Source organism: Vicugna pacos, unplaced genomic scaffold, assembly GCF_048564905.1.
Source record: "Vicugna pacos unplaced genomic scaffold, VicPac4 scaffold_20, whole genome shotgun sequence".
Lineage (NCBI taxonomy): Eukaryota > Metazoa > Chordata > Mammalia > Artiodactyla > Camelidae > Vicugna > Vicugna pacos.
Genome location: NW_027328741.1, coordinates 12,455,629 through 12,472,172, shown reverse-complemented (window position 1 = coordinate 12,472,172; position 16,544 = coordinate 12,455,629). Strand labels below are relative to the sequence as shown.

General features: G+C 32.7%; 1 long non-coding RNA gene across 3 annotated transcripts in view; it reads left to right on the top strand.

The window, feature by feature from the left end:
* Positions 1-1,204: 1,204 nt before the first annotated feature.
* LOC140694153 (uncharacterized) overlaps positions 1,205-16,544 on the top strand; it is a 36,617-nt gene continuing 21,277 nt past the window's right edge. The window contains exons 1-3 of one of the 3 annotated variants that reach the window (XR_012069905.1): positions 1,205-1,314; positions 2,791-3,047; positions 11,593-11,663. This is a non-coding gene — a long non-coding RNA (uncharacterized lncRNA). The other 2 variants (XR_012069906.1, XR_012069907.1) reach the window with 2 other exon arrangements.

Below are 16,544 nucleotides of genomic sequence, written 5' to 3'. Positions count from 1 at the left end.
TTGTAATATGCCATGAATTCAGGTTGCTAATATTTATTTAGAATGGAATTTATAGATACTGAAGGAAAAATTTTCTTTGTAGCTTGAGTGTACATTTATTTATTTAAAAATTTTATCACTCATTTTGAATTTGGCTTCAGTTTAACGGAATTTATTACTAAATAAAAATATAAAGTTTTGTAGAACAGCATTTACTTCAGTTTACTGATACAGAACATAGCTATTATTTACAATTAGTGAACAAAACACTTGCCTTAAAATGCCGTATTATACTAACAATGCCAACTGTTTCAGAACTGAGAAATGTACTGCTACCTAAAATGAATTGCCTGGTCTTTTTCACCCCAAACCACATATACTGTTGTTTCTTTGTTTTTGATTGTTTATTTCTTTGCCCCTTAATGGAGGCACTGCTTATTGAACCAAGGATCTTGTGCATAAATGTATTTATCAACATCATTTTGGAACACATAACAGAACCCACAAGAGTATGGATAATAAACATGACAAAACATTTATTTCTTCTAGCGACTGAAAAACCTCTGAGTGAAAGAATGGCAAACATAAACATTTGTAAATATACAATAATATGTTCTCTTTTGTAATTTTAAAGTAGAATATTAAATTACATTTGTTTTACTTATAGCAATGAAATGAAATTTAAAACAAAAATTCCCCCCTTTGGGATTTCTTAAATTTGATTGCTTATTTTAACCTAATTTTATTTCATAAATATTTACCATTTATTTATAAACATACCAAATAAACAGATATTTATTCTGCTAATATTTTGAATATAGAGTTATTTATTGTAAAGTACACAGATAAATACATACTTCCATTTCCAAATCAAATTATTTTTCACCTTAATTACAACTGATCATGAAAGTGTTATAAATTTTATGTAGAGGTTTTAAACAGTTTTCACTGTAAATTCCAAAATTTAAAATTATTTTATATATTTTCTGCATTATTTATACTCTGTTCCCCAATCTGGTGTAAATTTATGTACAAAAGGATCGATATTGGTTTTATTTCATAGACCCCAAAATTAAATTATTAAAAAGATTTTGTGTGGATAATATTTGCAGATCACACTATAAAAATAAACATCCTACATGTTTCATTTTAACTGGATAAATGAGAAGTAAACACTGACTGAACATTACACTTGAGTTGCTAGGAGACCAGTCGTTTTGTGATGTCACAGCTACTCAGGTTGAGAACCATTGTGATGGCCTAGCAGTTTATCTGTGCAGGCCTACCAAAGCAGCATTTGAAGATGCAGTGCTCAAAATCATGCAGAATAAAAAGGTAGCTGTAGATAAAGTTACTTTAGATGGCATATTTTTCTTCAGAAATTCAAGTTGTGTCTCATAAAGATGGACCAATTGGTTCAGGAAACCCCGGTAGATCTCTATTGTGTAATCAAACATTCCTTGTGGACTTGGACTTGAAGACTATGATTGAAGAAAATGCTGTTCAGTATTTGTCTGAAAGATCCTTGATTAAAAGACCATGTTACATACATTGTGTCTCTGAACCAGATGAAGATAATGATTTTCGTTCTCTGTCATTTCCAAGAAAACTCTGGAAAAAAGGTGCGAGTGACAAACTTAAATCCATCTGGTGGGGTGATAATGGACCTTCCATAGTGATTGATGAAGATGTCTTTAAGAAGGAAGTTTTGGAAAGAAAGCCCCCTTTCAGAATATTTCAAATTGGAAGTATGAAAAGTTTAGTTAGACAGCTTAACCTTTATGGGTTTGGTAAAGTGCAGCAGAATTTTCAAAGATCTGCTTGTCTAGTTGACTTTCTGGCAAAAGAAAAAGAAGTCTCTGTTTTAAGAAAGGTATACAGAAATTTTAGATACCACTTGGTAACTTATATATAAAATTTTATTCTGTACATCATCCTATGGTAATATAAATGTTAAGATAGATTTTGAAAATTGTATTAAACTACTAAGGCTAAAATACTTTATTTTTTCTAAAAAATGAGGACAGTACCTTAAGAAGTCAAAATTATGAGAAACTTTGCTTGAAACTCTGAATCTTAACAGAAATCAAAATAAAGGTATTAATGCTGCTTTTAAAACGTGGCATAAACCATTACTGCAAATACTACCTTCTTAAATTTGATGACTATTCTATTTAAATGTGTAGTTTCCAAACAAGAAACTTAAAAATATCGTCAGCAATGTTCATATTTTGATGACATTATCTTTGCATTGTAAACGTGAAATCTGAGGATTTACAGGTTAGGCTAATTTTTGGCTTGTATTTTGATTTAAAATATTACTAAAAATTTTCACCTTTGGTTGTAGCTGCAGTTCTATCATAATCCAAATTTTAAATGAGGCTGTCCCCAGATTTTACTTAGAGTAAATAGAAGAGTTGGGATTAAAAATGATTCTCTGGTATCTTCATTGGCTGAAGATTTCAAAAAGAAGCACTTTAAAGCAGGGGGTAATGTGGATAATCATAATTCTGGTTTTGTGGCTAACGCTAGTGGAGAAAGTGCTTTTTAACCTACTGCAAATTTTAACATGCCTCTAATAAGAAGGCCCTCTACCACCCAGATAATTGGTGATACAACTACCCTTATCAGAGGTGATTTTTCTCCTCCATCATCAAGGTCAGTTAGACCAACAGAACAAATTGCAGTGGATCAACGTGCTATTTTAAATGAGTTGACCACTGTCCACTGGCACTATCAATGCAGCTAAACTGAAGCAAATGGCCGTGTTGTGAACTTCATTACAACTAAATATTCTACTTCTCTGTACAGCATATTGTCTCCCATACAGAGCAATTATTTTGGACTGATGGTGGAGCCTTATACTTTTCCAAATACATATCACAACATATCTGCCAATGAAGGTCGTTTTTATAAACTTCAACCTGGGAGCAACCCACGGATTCTAGTGCCAGTGATAGCTGATACATCAGCTACCTCTCTTTCAAGGCCAACTCATCAGCCATCTTCAGTTTATGAACGTCATCCTAATTACAACTGATCTACCACAGGATTACCATATTATACAGGTAACAAAGATTAAAATGATGTTGAAAAATGTCGACAAATATCTGCCAATTTCTTGTTTGAACGATAAACATAGATGTGTAGCTGTATTTTCCTTTTATTTTTTAATAGAATTAAGAGTTAAATGGGGAGTAAGTTACCATTTAAAAAAAAAGAGATATTTGATATGATCATTTGATGAAACAATATGGGAGTAAATTTAAATAATTTCTTGTAAGGAAGAAGAGAAAATGGAAGAATTTGGAATAAGACTAAAACATGGAGAGTGGGAAAAGTACTAAATGGTTTCTGGTTCATACTGGAAAGTATTAAAAGTGTTAAGTTAGGATAGGTTGGAACAGGAGATAAATGCAGGTATCGGCCCAGGGATCATGGTCTCTATTATGTCATCCCTGGAATCATAAAGGTCACATGATGTAGTCTCAGATGGCACATTCAGCACGTGGTAGAATTTAAGAAGTAATTTTATCAATGGTCTTCTTTGCGCTGTTCTCAAAGCATTCGAATGGGTGCTTTCATTCCCTGCCCTCAAGATTCTACACTATATTTTCTAGTCAATAATTTATATTGCTTTTCTGTTCCAGCCAAAGGCCAGCTTACATCCTCAGGGTGGCACTTAATGCTTTTCCAACTCTAAGCCCACAAACTCAACTTAGTTTAGTCAGTTCTTTATAAATTGGCATCTGACTACCTTGGCATATCTTAATGTTTCACTGTATCTGGAGATACATCCAGGCAAATGCTTGTCAACTATTTTAGCTCCAACCTCACCACTTTTGCTCCAGCTCATCCTTGGAAGTTGTGTGTCCTCCTTTTACCTACTTACACTTTTCCAGTCTCAGCACAGAAACCACCTCCTCCAGATGTTTTCTGTCTATCCCACTTTCCTTGTCTAACTTGTATACCAGCAAAGTAAGCACAGCACATGCCAAAGGATGAATTTTACTATTTAGTGAACGAAAAATACATGTTGACTTTAAGCAAAATCTACTTTCCTGAAACAACAAAACTCTCATGGTTTTCAAAATATTTCGTTATGGTCTTTACTCTTCACCACAAACTAGTTCTTTTCATAGTCCAAGGACTAATAACTCAAGAGAGTAAGTGGAAGTAGGTACAGGAGAAAAAGTATTATTTTCTTCTTAATTCATGCCTCCAGAGGCCTAAAGCATTCCATTCCCATTTGCTGGAATTTTTCCTGTCTCTTCATCACCCACCCACCCCAAAATAGCTGATTCTCTTCCCCTTACCAATAACTATACTGACTTCTAATTAATTTACTTCTTAGAATCAGAAATTTACACAGAAGAGACAGTGCCATTGCAAATATTTAATGTATGTTTATACACCCCACATAAATTGTGCCCCTTCTAACTTTCACACAGGAAGCATCTTAGAGGTACTAGCCCGTTGGTTGGAGTGGTCATATTCAGTAACCCAATTGCAATCTAAAATGTGTGGAGTAGGAGGAAGTGAGGGTAGTGGAATTAAAGATTTATCTAACTGCAAGAACACCAAATTTCTGCAGATATTAGAAATATAAAATATTCATGGAAGACTCTGACTTTTTCCCATTATTTTAAAATTAAAGGTGAAGCATTTTCAGAATGTGAAATGCCCTGAAATGCTGGAAAAATTGTAGGCAAGTTCAGGGAGCCTAAGGCTTCTGCTCATAATCATGCAGCCAGTGTCAGCTGATAAGACTGAAATGGCAAGATTCAGTCCTGAAAATGCGTCACCAGTTGTGAAGAAAGCCTTTGATAATCTGGAGAAAAGGCAAATGGGCCAGGGTAAGCTGTAGCAACATCCCACCAATATGAAATTTACCAAGAGAAGAAAATAGCCCACTTGCAGCAGGAGAACTTTGTCTGGACGGCAGTGGTTTTTTCCTACAACAGAAATTTCAAGCTTTTAAGTTTGTGAGCTCAACTCTGATGGTGGCTATGTTTTTGCTTACATTAGCAGTCTGGTGTTCAGATGGGCTGGTTCAGCAGCTAGTTTCCAGCTCTCTTATCAGACAGTGGTTCTTACCACGATCATATTAACAAGGTTCTATAATGAAAAGTGAAAAGCTACAGTTTACTTTCAAAATTAGAAATCCTAAATAAGAATATTGTTTATTTGTCCATCTGTAGTATTCTACCTTGCAAAAGCTAGACTATTGGCAAAAGTAGAAAAGTAGTCTGGTGTTTGAAAACTATTATCTGAGACCTGCCCACTGAATTCTTCCCACTAAGTACAACAAATATGTCTACCATTGTGTGTGTGTGTGTGAAAATGGATTGTTAAGCAGCAACTGTTTGTCTTATTTGAGTCATCAGCGAATTATTCCTCTGCATCTAGCAGAATCTCTGTGAGTTTAGAGTTTCATTGAGCCACCAGATTTTCTTCCAATCAGGGATAGGTAGTTTTTATTTCTCCCAGTATACTAATTGTTACCTGTTCATTGAATCCCAAGCTGATATTAGGGCCATTATAATGAACCCTTGAATTGGACTGAGGTATATACATTTTCCTGTCCCCAGAGCCCAGCACAGGACTGTGTCTCCTTTTTAATTTAAGCTTATGTCTAATTTTTTTCGTCTTATTCTCATTGTTGACACAATTTATTATGGCTTTGAACAGCCGTTGTCTTATTTATAGCAACTGAGCCACTGACTTATTCCCGTTCAACTAGAAATTGCAATAACCTTTCTTTCCTTGGACTACCTGGAATAGAGTGAGTGTAGTCATCATTTTGAAAGCAGTCCTCAGTCCTAATAATGCAGAACCTTTACAGTTCTTTGCCCAGCACTTGAGCGAAAATGTTTGTTGTGGATCACAGGGATTATCCTCACATCCCCTTTTGCAACCATGAGAAAACACCACATTGTTATCCAAAATCAAGTCTTAGTCAGTATTGCATTCCCATTGCAAAACAGTTAAGAAATCTAGGAGTTCTGAGATTTTACCATGCTGAGATTTTTAGCAACCCAGCAGGTTCCTTTATTACAGATGCTGTCGTGGAGATGAGACTTTCGGTCAGAGACAGTGAACTTTATCACTCACAGCAAAAGCAGCCAGGGTTACCATTTGTTTCCATTCTCTAATCTTAGATGAATATACAGAGTGATATTTTGTTGCCTACAGAAGCAGTGGGCTTTTAACATGAAGAAAGTTTAAGGCATGACAAAACACTAATTTTATTAGTATCTTTATGTATAATTTATTAGAATAACTTATTTATTAGTATTTTTACCTAGGATAAGTATATCATGACTCAAGATTTCTTGCTGCAAAAACAATCATGAGAAATGACATGAGAAAAAATGACCATTGGTTTTCCATTTTTTCTTCCACTTTTTTTTGAGATATAATTGGCATAAAACATTGTGTAAGTTTAGGTGCACAGGATAGTGATTTGATTTACAAGTATCATGAAATAAATATCATAGCAACTTTAGGGAGAATTCATTATCTCTTTTAGATACAATTTGAAAGAAATACAACTTGTCTTTTGGTTGTGATGAGAAACATTATGGTCTACTCTCTTAACAACATTCATTTAGCACATAAAGCAATATTAGTTGTAATTTTCATTTTACTATGGGACATCCTTACAACACGTTTATTTTATGGCTGGAGGTTTGTAGATTTTGAGTGCATTAATCAAATTCTCCTTTCCCAACCTCTGCCTCTGTTGACTGCAAGTCTAATTTTTTTCTATAAAAATGTTTCCTTGTTTTTGAAGTGTACTTTAATCTAAACACTGTGTTGGTTTCTCTTACACAACATACTGTTTGCAGTTTTTAATACATTTCAAGCTGCTCACCAGAATATACCTAGTTATGACTTGTTGCTATGTAAAGAAGTTTTATTGTTAATTACTAATACCCATACAGTATATTTCTTGTCCCTGACTCATTTAATTTGCAATTGAAAAATTTTCTCTCTTAATTTCCCTCAACTTTTTCTTTTCCTTACCCCATTTCCCTCCTTCTTGTGAACAACCTGTTGCTTTCTATAACTATAACTCCTTTTCTGTGTTGTTATGTTCATTTGTTTTAAATTCCACATATGAGTAAAATCATTCAGCATTTGTCATTCTGTTTCTGACTTATTTCACTTAGCATATTACCCTCTTGATCTACGAATTTGTTGCAAATGACAAGAAATTATTCTTTTTAGAGCTGAGTAATAACTCATTGTATTTTTATGTGTGTGTGTGCATATATATAGTGCATATAAATATATATTGTGTGTATGTATATATAAATATTGATAAATCTGCATTTAAGTTGGGTAGATATATATACTATAAACACACATGTTCTTTATCAATCATCTATTGATGAGCAATAAATATGCTTCTATATCCTGTCTAATGTGAATAATGTTGCAGTAAATATAGGTTTGAATTTATCTTTTCTAATTAGTGTTATCATTTTCTTGAAATAATTATCCAGATATGGAAATGTTGGTACATATTTCATTTTTAATTTTCAGATATATCTCCATGTTGTTTTCCACAGTGGCAGCACATATTTACATTCACTCCAGCAGTGCATCATGGTTGTTTTTCTTACATCCTCATGAACACTTATGTTTGTTATCTTTTTGATAATAGTCATTCTGACAGGAGTGACATAAAATCTCATTGTGTTCTGGACTTGCATTTTTCTGATGGTTAGTGATGTTGATCGGTTTCATATGCCTGTTGGTTGCCTTTCCCCCACTGTATATTCAATTTTTGTAATGGGATAAATGACCATAAGTGTCTGATTTCATTTTGAAGCATTCTTTGTGTTCCATTATTCTGTTTGTTCTGTGCCACTACCATATTCTTTTAATTCTGTAGCTTTTAATTGTAGTTTAAAATGAGGGACAGTGATACACCCTCTTAGTTCTTTGTCAAAGCGTTTGTGTTTTTAGTTTGTTTTCTTTTCTTTCTTTTTTTTAATTGATTTCAACTATTTTGTGTTTACATGTAAATTTTAGATTTATTTATTGTAAATTCTGAAAATGCCCTTGGTATTTTGATAGGCACTGAATTTAATTTGTTTATTTTCTTGGCTAGTACTGTCATTTAAAGAATTTATTTTCTCATCTACCAACACAGTATATCCTTTCATCTGTTTGCATTATCTTCAATTTCTTTTGTAAATATTATACAGTTATCTGAGAACAGGTCTTTTAACTCCTTGGTTGGAAACATTTCTTGATTTTTTTTTGTTTTTTGTAATCCAGCTGTAAAAGTGATATTTCTCTCACTTTCTCTATCTATTAGCTTGTTGTTAGTGTGTAGAAATGCAAGTTTTCTGTATGTTAATTTTACATTCGGAAATTTTACCAAATGCGTTGATAACTCCTAGAAATTTTGTGGCACCAATTTTAGGATTTCTGTTTAAAGTATTTCATCTGCAAACAGATACTTTTACTCCTTTTCTTAATTAGTTATATTTTATTTACTTTTATTTTGGATAGCTATGGCTAGAATTTCCAGTACTATACTGAATAAAAGTGGTAAGAATGAGCATTCTTGTCTTCTTCCTTCTCTTATTGGGGATGCTTTCAGCTTTTAATCAGTGAGTGTCATGTTAGCTGAGTTCTTGTCATATATGACCTTAACTATGTTGAGGTATGTTTCTTTATACCCACTTTGAGGAGAAATATATTCTTAAAAAGATACCAAATTTGTCAAAACATTTTATGACTCTATTGATGTGACCATATAATTTTTATTCTTCAGGTTGTTAGTGTGGTGTATCATACTGATTAATTTGTGGGTATTTAATCAATTTTGCATCCCTAGAAAAAAATGGACTTATTCATATTGTATAATCCTCTGAAAATATTGTTTGATTTGCTAACAATTTAGTGATGATTTTGCATCTATGCTTATCAGTAGTATTTAATCTCTAATTTTTTGAGGTATTTGTTCCAGTTTTACTAGTGGTGTGATACAGAAATGTGGGGTAGAAAGCCTTCCTTCCTCTCGAAATTTTTGGAATACTCTGTGAAGTATAGGTGAAACCTCTTCTCAAAATGTTTGGCAGAAATCACCTGAGTATCTGTGTAGGCCTGAAATTTTGTTTCTTGGAAGATTTGGTTTAATTACATATTCAATTTCATTAGTGATAATCTGTTCATATTTTCTTTCTCATTCCATTCTGGAGATTAGTTCTTTCTAAGAAATTGTCCATTTCTTCTAGGCTTTCCATTTTATTGGCATATAATTTGTTGTATCATCTTATGATGCTTTGTATTTCTTTGAAATAAGATGTAACTTCTCATTCATCTCTGAGCTTATTAATCTGTAACTATCTTTTTTGCTCTTGTGTCTGGTTAAAGTTTATCAACTTTATTTATCTTTCAAAAGGCATTATTTAGTTTGATTATATGTTTCTATTTTAATCTTTATTTTATTTAATTATGTTCTGTCCTTTCAGCTGTCTTTCCTTCTAGCAAAAAGTTTGTTTATTATTTTCTACAACATTTGCTGGTAACTATATTTTATAAGAGAGAGATATTTCCTATTTGTATAAGTGGGATTATTTTGCTATAAGCATCCCTATTAATACTGCTTGTGCTATACCCCATGGATTTTGTTTTGGTTGTCATGTTTTATATATATTTTTTCTTTCAATTATTCAGCAATCCATTTGTTGTTAATATTGCATGATTTATCCTCCACACTTTAGTATTTTTCTCAGGTTTTTTCTTTTAGCAAATTTTCATTCTCACAGAATCCATAAGTTTCTTCAAAAAACAAGGAGAATAATACTAAAATTTATACATAAATCTGAAAGACCCAAATTTTCTAAAAGTATTTCGAAAAATGAACAAAACTGTGGGCATTACCCTCCCTGACTTTATAACATACTACAAAGCTACAGCAATCAATACATCAAAATATGGTACTTAAAGAAACACATAGATCAGTAGAACAAAATAAAGAGTCCAAAAATAAACCCAGACACCTAAGGTCAATTAGTCTACAATGAAGGAGGCAAGAGTATACAATGGAAAAAAGGCAGTCTCTTCAACAAGTAGTTCTGAGAAAAGTAGACAGTACATGTAAAATGAAGATGTAAGAGCACTTCCTTCCAAAGTATAAAAAATGAGGTAAAAATGGATTAATTTCCCAAATGTAAACACAAATTTATACAATTTCTGACCAAGAACAGGAGCAGAAGTGACTCTGAGATAAATCATAGCAATGTTTATTTTTGATTTGTCTTCAAATTTCAAGCATAAAGGAAAACTAACAATTACAGTTTTTAGTTTACTGAGGAAAAAATAGATGTATTATGCGACACAGGGATTCTAATTCTTGTATATGTGTGATGTGCAAAACCTTTTCCAGAGCAAAGGAAACCTTCAACAAGACATGATATCAGACAGAATAGAAGGAAAAATTTCAGACAATGAGACCAACAAGATGTTAATATTCATAATATATATATAGCATATTAGACAAAATATTTAATAAACAAAGACCCCAACTTAAAAACAGTTGAAGGATCTTCATGGAAACTTTTCAAAAACAGACATGTGGATGATTTTCATGCACATAAAAAGAAACATATTGTTGCTATTCATTAGGAAATTAAAAATCAAAACCAGAATGAAACATAATCTCACAACAACCAAAACGGCTTTTAATAAAAACTCTACAAATGACAAATATTAATAAGAATATCAATAAGAGGGAACCCAGGTGCACTGTTGGTGGAAATATAAATTGATGCATCCACTATTATAAAAGTGTGGACAGTGCTAAGGAAACTAGAAATAGAAACATTATATGTAGCCACAATTCCAGTTTTTGTTATAAATCTGATAAAAATGAAAACATTAACTTTAAAGGATAAATTACCCACAGAGTTCTTAACATCATCATTTATAGTAGCCAAGGATAGAAGCACAACTCAACTGCCTATCAACAGATGATTGGCTCAAGTAGATGTGAGATATAGATAACATAATAAATACTAAGTCATTGTCATATTAAAAAATAAAACTCTACAATTTGGAAATATGTGAGTGGACCCAGAGATTATTGCACATAGTAAAATAAGTCATACAGAGAAAAACACACTATGTTGTCACTTAAATGAGGAAAATAAAGATATAAGAGAAATAATCATAAAAAAACAGAAACAGAATCACGTATATATGTGTATTGTACCAAGTAGTGGTTTCCTGTGGGGACAGGGAAGAACGATGGAGAAGACAGAAATGTGCAAGATACTGGTAATAAATTAGAAAACCAAAAGGGCTATATTTACAGCACAGAGAAATATTTTAATAATTTAATTGATTTTAAAGATGTTATATGGATATATTATAGTAAAATGTGTATGTGGGTGTAAAAAACATTGAAGAAAAACCCCAGGAAAAACAAAATATTTTGTAGTTCTATGATATTAAGGGATGTGATTTGTTCACTTTCTTTACTGTTCTTATAATGTCCTTAGTAGAATTTAAGCTTTCATTTGAAAAAGTATATACTTTTAAAAGTGACATAAGTTTAAATTATTTTTGTCTCTCCCCTTACATCTACAGTCAGTAAAGCATTCACATCTGAAGAAAAATAACTACAACACAAAGCAATAATCCAGAAGGCATGTGAACAGGTAAAGTTTGATGGACTAAAATACACAAATGAGGCTGAACTAAGGGAAGAGCAGATTTGGTGTCTGCAACCAAGGCCCACTGACTAAGATATCTTAGTCCACAAGTTCAGAGAACCCAGTAGAAACAGAGTCACAGTGGTTCGCACAGATTCGACCTCCAACTTCACCAGTGCTCATGGTCACATGTAATTAGGAGGGACTCACAATGGAGACAGAATTTCCATCCTTCAGACGCTCAGACATTCATGACACTGTCCCTACTCCCCATTCACAGTGGTGGAGACATGTTACCTTGCAATACTGGACATGGCAAAGGCACTTGCCTGATTCCAAATACCCACCTGTCTTTACATGTTTCCTCACTGAGTACACTGAGTTTCAAGGGATATCAAATAAAAGGAAGGGTTCACAGTCCCAGTGACAAGAGTGGCATTAACTACCAGAGAAGTCTAAGAAGTGACAATGAAAACATATCTTTATCCAGAAAATAGTGACTGGAAAGTGCCAGTTTGAAATATTATCACAGGTAGCTCAGGTAAGTAAAACAAAATCTGTGCAATATTGCAAACAACCAGAAAACAAAAACAAGGACTCCAACTCAAAATCTGTTATTTAGTGTCAACAGAGAAATAACTTATCAAGACCATGACAAATCACAGTAACATTATAGGGCGTGCACACACACAGATAGACACACAAAGTCACCGACACAGACACAGTCAAACACGCACATGCAACTGCACACACACACACACACACAATGTCAACCCTGCAGCAAACAAACTTAAAGTCATGGTATATTGCCACATTACTAATAGAGAATCCAAATAGGTGTCATACAGAATCACAATACAAAAAACAAAACTAAGAAAGCAGTTTAGTGAGCTCAGGAATAAATGAAATGATGATAAGGAATACATTATCAAAGAGACTGAATCTATAAAATAACCAAATAGTATTGGAGGACCAGGAGAATTTAATAAATGAGATGAAGAAAGCAACAGAAAGCATTGGAAGTAGACTGTCTTTGTGGAAGAGAGATTAGCAAACTCACCAATACAAAACTAGAAATGATAGGAGAGGGCAGAGATTCAAGATATTAAAAAGTGAGGGAATTCTACAATAGCCATCAGACTTCTTCAGGAAGTACACATTAGACTGGAATCCTGGAGGGAGAAGAAATTTAGAAGGCAGCTAATGGTTTATTTAAAGAAGTAATAGTTGATAACTTTCCGAACCTGTGTAAGAAGCTGATATACATGTCCGTGAGCCAACACCAATAACTATAAGAAAAAGGGACCTCCTTCAAGATACGTCATATGCAAATTGGCAAGTCAATGACAGAGTAAAATTTTAAAAGCATCCAAAAAAGTTATGATAATCTACAAATGAACCCCCATTAGGCTATCAGCAGATTTCTGAGAAGAAAACATAGGCCAAGGGTAAATAAAATTACATTTTCAAATACTAAAATACAAAATGTCTCACCCATTAATACTTACACAATTATCACTTAGAGATACAGTGAAAATAAAGACTTTAACAGACAAACAATACCTGAATGAGGTAAAATAAACAACCGAGATAACTTATAATAGGTGTAAAAAAGAAGCTTTCCAAGAAATATAAAATGGCAAAAATATGCAAAACATTGACCAAAATGCTAAGGAGAGACCACGAGAAATTTGCAACTGTTTCTTTGGGTATGTTTTTAAATGCTACTATAATATATGGATTAAAGAGAGAAAAATAGGAAATCAGTTGCAATAAATATAGATACTTCAAACTGGTTACATGTTCATAGCAGTAAAAGAAATAAATTGAAACAGTAATCATAAAAGGTAAAGATTAAAAATAAAATAATATTTAAGGAAGCTTCTATCAGCTGATAAAGGACTAAATTACACATGAGATGTTTTATTTTTAATTGAAGTACAGTAGATGTATTATATTGTGTAGTTTCAGAAGTAAAGCATAGTTATTTTTACCAGTTTGTAGATTTTATTGCATTATGAATTATTAAAATGATTGTAACATACAATTATTTTAAGCCATTGTGTATAATTCCCTGACCTATGCAGATTATTCTTGTTGCTTCTCTCCTTTATTTATACTAGTTTGTATCTGTCAATGTCCTACCATTAAATTCTCTTTTCCTTCCGCTTTGGTAAACATAAATATTTTCCCATATCTTTGAGCCTGCTTAAGTCTTGTCTATCTAATCTCTTTACCTCTCCATCATGTCTCTGTCTATTTATCCATGTATCTATCTATCTATCTATCTATCTATCTATCTATCTATCTATCTATCTACCTACCATGTATGTATGTATCTGTCCATCTATTTATCTGTCATCTATCAAAAGATAGCTATAGATTGATGTAAACTGATAATTGTTATTCTTTATATTCCACATATAAATTATGTTATATTCTTTTGTCTTTTTCTAAGTTACTTCACTAAGCAGAGTATTTACTAGGTTCATTCATGATGCTGAAATAACATAGTGTTATACTTTTTCATCACTGAGTAATATTCTATGGCATATTTATAGAAACATCATATCTTCTTAAGTCCATAGTCTATTGTGGACTCTTGGATTGCTTCCCTGTCTTGTATATTATAAACACTGCTATTGGGAACATTGGTTCCTCTCAATTTATGGTGTTTCCCCAGATTTTTTCTATGAGAGGCATTACTGGGTCATATGGTAGTTAACTTTTTAGGTTTTAAAGAAATCTGAATACTGTTTTCCATAGAAGTTGTAGCAATTTACATTCCTGCCAAGAGTATACAAGAGATTTGTTACCACAACATCATCTCCAACACTTACTATTTGTAGACTTTTTGATAATAGCCATTTGACCTATGTGAAGTGATAACTCATTTCAGTTTTGATTTGCAATTACCTAATAATTAGTTATGTTGAGCAATTTTATCACTTGCCTGTTACTCATCTGTAAGTTTTCTTTGGAAAAATATTAACTCAGGTACTCTGCTCTTGTTATTGATTGGGTTTTTGTTTTTCACCTTGTGTTGTGTAATCTAAATACATCTTACATCTATTAACATACATCTATTAACCCCTGGTCACTTGCATTGTTTGCAAATATGTTCTCCTATTACACAGGCAGTGTTTTCATTTCATTGATATTGTCCTTAGCTGTGCAGAAATTTTCAAGTTTGTTTAGGTCCCACTTGCTTATTTTTGCTTTTATTTCTTTTGCCTTAGGAGATTGATATAAGAAAATATTCCTATGATATATATCCAATAGGGTTTCACCTACATTCCCTTCTAGACGTTTTATATTATCAGGTCTTATATTTAGGTCCTTAATATACTTGGAGTTTATTTTTGTATATGATGTCAGGGAATGCTCTCATTTCACTGTTTTACATGTAGATGTCCAGCTATCCCAACACCATCCATTGATGAGACTGTCTTTTCTCCATTGTGTACTCTTGCCTCTTTTATCATAGATTCATTGCTCATAGGTGTGTGGAATTATTTCTAGGCTCTCTATCTGTTTCTAATTGATTATATCTCTTTCCCAATGCCATACTGTTTTTATTACTGTAGGTTTGTAGTATAGTAAGGTGTCCGGGAGGGTTATACCTCCAGATATGTTGTTTTCCTCAAGATCATTTTGGCAATTTTTAATGGTTTCATGTAAAACTTAGAGTTATTTAATTTCTGGTTCTGTAGAAAATACTACAGCTTCGTAACAAGAATTGCACTTGATCTGTAGGTTTCTTTGTGTAGTACGGCCATGTTAACAAGACATCTTTCAATCCAAGAGCACAAGACAACTTTCCATTTCTTTGAAACATTTCAATCCAAGAGCACAAGACATCTTTCCATTTCTTTGAAACATTTTTAATTTCTTTGTCAATGTTGTGTGATTTTCAGTGTGTAGATATTTCACATATGTTGCTACATTTAATCCAAAATATTCTGGGGAATGGGGTTTTAAACATTATTGCTTTCAATGTCCATTTTATGGTATCTCTTCATTAATGTGTAGAAATGCAAGAGACTTTTTTATGTTAATCTTGTACCCTGCTCCCTTAATGAAATTATTTATTGTTCATAATAGTCAGTGTGGAGCCCTTAGGACACTCTATGTAGATTTTTATGCCATCAGTACTGGTGAAAATTTGGCCTCTTTTTCCATTTTGCATTTCTTTTACTTTTTTTCTTTTCCTCTTCCTTTCTTGTATTAGTGTGGAACACAAGTGGTGACAGTAGGAGCCCTTGTCTTGTTCCCGAATTTACCCAGAAGGCTTTCAGCCTTTCCCCTGAGTATTATAAATTGTTATAAATGGCCTTTAGTATGTTGAGAGATGTTCCCATTTTACTCACTTTCATGAGAGTTCTGAAGGTTAATGTATGTTGAATTTTCATGTGCTTTTTCTTTGTGTATTGACATGGTCTTGTGAATATTGTCCTTCCTTTATTAGATAATTGTCATACTGATTGAATTGTGTATGTTGAACCATCCTTGTGTCTCTGGAAGGAATCCAACTGATCATAATGTATAATCTTTTCTATGTATTGCTGGATTAATTTGTTGATGTTTTTTGAGGATTTTTGAATATATATTCATCTAGGATATTGGATTTTCATTTTCATTTTTTTTTGGTATTTTCTTTGACTGGTTTTGTTATCAGTGTAATGGTGGCCTCATAGAATAACTTTGGGAATTTTCCTTCTATCTTCATTTTTTAAAATAGTTGGGGGGAAAGTGGTTTTAGGGAATGCATCCAGGCATTTTGTTCAAGGGGTGTTTTTAAAATTACAGATTTTATTTAACTTATACTGATTGCTCTTTTCAAGTTCTCAGTTTTCCCTTACTTCACTGTTGGCAGGCTGTACATTT